General features: G+C 33.5%; 1 protein-coding gene across 1 annotated transcript in view; it reads left to right on the top strand.

Moving 5' to 3' along the window:
- Window positions 1-5,000, top strand: part of LOC137634830 (cGMP-specific 3',5'-cyclic phosphodiesterase-like) — a 362,765-nt gene that overhangs the window by 230,448 nt on the left and 127,317 nt on the right.

The following is a 5,000-nucleotide window of genomic DNA, read 5'->3' as shown; positions in this document are numbered from 1 at the left end:
CTTCAACCTATGGTCGATGCCAGTGTATTGAGGACATATCTCCTACCTATTTCTTGTGCTCTCACAATTTTCTTATTTGAAAATATCATCTAACTTCTGGCTTGAACCAATATTTTGAGTAATCATGTTACTTCACATCAAGTCAAAATTGCAAAAAAAAATCGAAAAACCCATCTAAAAGATATTGGTCATTATGTTCGTCTTGTCTGTATTTATTCACAGTAAGGTTTATATGTTTGGGCTATTTTTTCCTCTAGGTAAAGTTTATATTTGGGATTGTTTTTCTTCTAAGACAAACAAATAAAACTGGTTCGTTAATGACCGTGCCTATACCGTTTTTCCTCAACCTCTTTTTGATGAAGGATGGCCTCTATCTCCTATTGTTAGGCCTTAATATTTTTTTCCCTTTTCCTCTTTATTTGTTCCCCATAGACTGGGCTAAACTTCAAAATCAATCAGCCACAACACAAAGGAAAATAAAAAGACATTTCCACTGAAGCGCAAAAATACGTTGACAACTGCCAGGTCAAGTTAAGCTATTGACTGTGAAAGACTCAAAGAGGGCAGGACCTTTTTCGTAGTTGGTACACACTATCAACACGAAACTAGGTTGCCTTCTTGAAAATTGTAAAAAGTTTTGCAATCCCTTAATGTTTCTAGAATTCAAGGAAAATTTAAAACACGTTCTGGTCTCTCTCTCTCTCTCTCTCTCCTCTCCTCTCTCTCTCTCATCTCCTCTCTCCTCTCTCTCTCCTCTCTCTCTCTCTCTCTCTCTGATATAGATTACCAAAAATTTCTTTTATGAGAGCATACACCTCAACAACTTCTGTAGTTGATCATAAGCAAAAACGGATACAAACTTCCAATATGCTTGTCTATGGTATTTCTCTCTCTCTCTCTCTCTCTCTCTCTCTCTCCTCTCTCTCTCTCTACCTCCTCTCTCTCTCTCTCTCTCTCTCTCTTCAGATCTCATGAATAGATTACCAAAAATCTTTAATGACAGCATACACCTCAACAACTTCTGTAGTTGATCATAAGCAAAAACGGATACAAACTTCCAATATGCTTGTCTATGGTATTTCCTAATGGCAATGAATTTCAATCTACTACTCAAGCTTTTATAAAATTAAGATTCTAATCATTACATAAAAATGTCATAAATTATATTAAAAGAGGGGGACTCGACACACTAACAAATTCAAAGGAAATGCTGAAAATATTTCGCTTAAAAAGCCAAGAGTTTTAAAGAGAATCACATAAACGAAGCGTTAATTTGCAAACTGTTGAAAGGATGTGAAGCCTGGGTAATGCGTGTAGCTTCCTCGGAGGGGAATTATAACAGACTGACTTTCAACAAAACGTTATAGAATCTGATATACAAAGCTGGCTAATTTTTCCTGTAGTAAATTGGTAGGAAGGGGATAAAATATAAATAGAGACTTTTCATTGAAACTTCACTGAACAAACCCATTTTACAAATTACCGAGCTATTTGTAACACACATACATGCAAATCGACAAAGCAATGTTTTTCAACGACAAAATCATTTCCATATTGTGGGTGGCCACATAGAATTATTAAAAAAAAAAAAAAATAGACGTTTATAAGTGTTGGATCCTAAATGACGAACTATACTAATTTTTTTTATCAAGCAGATTTGCACTCACCTGCAGAAGTGCCCTTTTAACTCGGAAAAGTTTCCTAATAACTGATTGGTTGGAAGTATTTAGTCCCAATAGCATTATATTTTTCAAACAATTACCAAGTAATGTGAATCGAAACTTATTTCAATTAAAAACGGTAGAGGAGAGTCTGTTGGAAGGAAAGTCCTCATTGCCATATGACCTCTCTTTTCAATCCCTTAGGTCAAGGGAATCGGCATACGTCAAGTAATATTCTACTTGCAAAGAAATGCTAACTTGCAACTAGGTATTACAACATGGACACTGCTTCTCTACAGAGCGCCAATCGTTTGGGATATTTATCATTCACCTTAACGATAGATGAGCGCCTAAAAATGGTTGGGGTCTCGTGGCTGGAGGAAATGGTGCTAAATAGTAAATTAATACAGTCTCAAGAGGCCAATAAAACACAGCTTATCATTCCACTGAGGTTCTAGGAAAAGAAAAAAAGTAACATCCTCGCTATCTAAATGGTATAATTCATCAATAAACTGGCTATGGAGTTTGAAGTCCCATTCTCATTCCTCATATAAAAAGAAATATAAGCAAAGAAAAAAATATTCTACACACAAACACCAAAAGTCTCTGCCTAATATTCGTTTTTCCTTTTGCAGGAAGCCACAAATATAAATCCAAATTTCATTTATAACAGGCGCAAAAATATAGAATTTAGCAACCATCGTAAAAAGGCCTGACCAGCAAGAAAGATGTCCACTCTAACTCTCAGTAGGCATAAAAGAAAAAAAGGCAATAATTTACTTCCCACCGTTGTAGAAACGGTGAGAAAGGATATACCGATAAAAAAGACCTATGTGACCCAATTTCAAATGTGACTGTTACATAAAACCAAAATTCTAACCAAGTCTAACCCCTGCTGGTAATTGTAATGTACTATTTTTTGCTTCTCTTGGTACTAATTTAATTTAGATTATCTATATAATGTCAATACTAAGTACCTGTAAAGAACAAAATAATGAAAAGCTATTAAAACAAATTCTAATAATGATTCTCAGTTCAGCAATAAATAAAAAAAACAAAATTTCACCTCGGAAAATGATATATAAAGATGATCAACACCACAAAACTTGCAATATAACAAACAGAAGTTATGTTAAGAAGGATGAGAGAGAGAGAGAGAGGAGAGAGAGAGAGAGAGAGAGAGAGAGAGAGAGGAGAGAGAGATCAACGCTTCTCATTCCCCCAATCGTATTAAAAGCTTTCACCTGAGAGATCCTGATATCATTAGCTACCTACGCTACACTAGGAAATGGACGGAATAACGTGGAATAAGCAAATAGAAGAGAAGCGGTTTACGAAAAAGTCTATTTAGGCAAATATTTGCTAGACATGTTTTTTTTTTCATTTAAACTTGGCAACATTTTCAGCAAGAAATATTTTTCTTAACATTGTTTATTTTGCAAGGGTGGCAAAAACTTCGTTCTGGAAAATAAGAAATAATTCATCATAAACAAATAAATGGAAAAAAAACATTAGCTCATGGCAGATTTTTATTTAGTCAATCGTCGTGCTCAAAGACAGACTCAAACTAGAATAACAATTAATAAGTTATCCACATGAAGTGAGCTCAAAATCTGGAAGGAGGTAAAGCATGGAGTATAAAATAAACATGCCCCAACTTACGAGCATACTTCGAAGGTTTGGTGAAACATGAAGGAAACCTAATTTTCAATCTGATTTTCAAATCCCCACATAAACATCCAAAAAGGTAGTTATATGAAGCCCACTATATATATATATATATATATATATATATATAAAAAAAAGAAAAAAAAAAAAAAAAAAAAAAACCAGAGGGATTGGAAGAATTTCACAGATCGGAGTCTTAAGTTATTTTATCACAAAGTAAATGGGCAAAGTGCGAGTTAAATGTTTCGACGCACTGCTGTCAAGCTTTCTGCGTTTTTGTTTATGAACCCGTTATCGAATTGGATAATTTCCGGCCTAAAGGTTAATCCCCGATTCAGTCATTAAAGTGTGAATGTGGCAGTGATTTTATCTTATCTTTGCTCTTCTCTTGAGCAACACCGTTATGAGAAACATCAAATTGCTAAAATTTGCGAGGTTGATTAAATTTCTTTTATGTATATGTATGCAGGCTGTGTGTGTGCGTGCGTATGTAAATAAATAAATAAATAAATAAATATAAAAATATATATATACATACATATATATATATATATATATATATATATATATATATATTATATATATATATATATATATATATATATATATATATATATACTGTAAATGTATAAATTCTTACAAAATTGAGAAAACATTTCAACAATATACTTTCATGAAGTACGCTTACTTAATTAAATACCGATAAAGACGGACGAATACCTTTACGTAAAAACTGAGTGAAATTCATGTAACGTAACACCCGGCAACAAAATGAGAGACCATTAAGGACTTCAGACCTCACCAAGGTTACAAAACACATTCCAAAATGTTTATCATTCCAATTCCAGAATTTGCCAGGTTCTGTAAATTTTGTAAAATTATATCTTTGCAGATGACACTACTCTCCATGACCACCGACGGCATAAAAATAACAAAATAAGGATTAATCCAATGTTTATTAAATACACCTTTTGCTGAGCTTCATTAGCCCATCCTTAAGAATAAACAGAAACGACTAAAGTACTGTGAACAAATTACATTCAAGCGTAAAAAGTCTCTAAATAAGGTTACAGATTTGATCGAAGTGAAGAACATTTCAATCAGCGTTGCACGGATGTTAAAAGTCTGAACAAGAAAAGTACAAGAAGTGGTGAAAAGTATTCATGGCGGAGAGACCTAAATGAACTGAAATAAGTACAAATGTAACTCGGTCAAAAAAAAAAAACACCCTCATTTGAAAATTTTCTTGGACGTTCTAGCCATTAAAGGAAACGATACCTATACTTCACTGTATATTGGAATTGAGTGATATATGACCCACAAGACGCATTTTAAGCCCGCATACAACATCAGAACACTCCAGACTTTAAAAAATCTTGGGGAAAAAGAATAGGACGCTTTTAATGAGAGGAAATCCTTCTGTGGAAACCAACAGAGCAATGCTTTATCGCAATAATGATCGAAACCATTATCGCGAGATAAAATTTCCCCTCAACCAAAATGAGGACGACATTCTAACAAATGTAAATAAATGAGCATAAAATAAACAAGTAAATAAACGACCAAAGATAATCTTAGGAGAAACTTCCACTGCTTACTATGAAGAAAATCCCTTTAACAACTTGCATACAAATAAATAAATCAGTATGTAGAAATACGACCAAAACATTT

This window comes from Palaemon carinicauda, chromosome 45, assembly GCF_036898095.1.
Source record: "Palaemon carinicauda isolate YSFRI2023 chromosome 45, ASM3689809v2, whole genome shotgun sequence".
In the NCBI taxonomy this organism is placed as follows: domain Eukaryota; kingdom Metazoa; phylum Arthropoda; class Malacostraca; order Decapoda; family Palaemonidae; genus Palaemon; species Palaemon carinicauda.
Note: the sequence above shows the minus strand (reverse complement) of the source record. Positions and strands in the feature narration are given on the sequence as shown.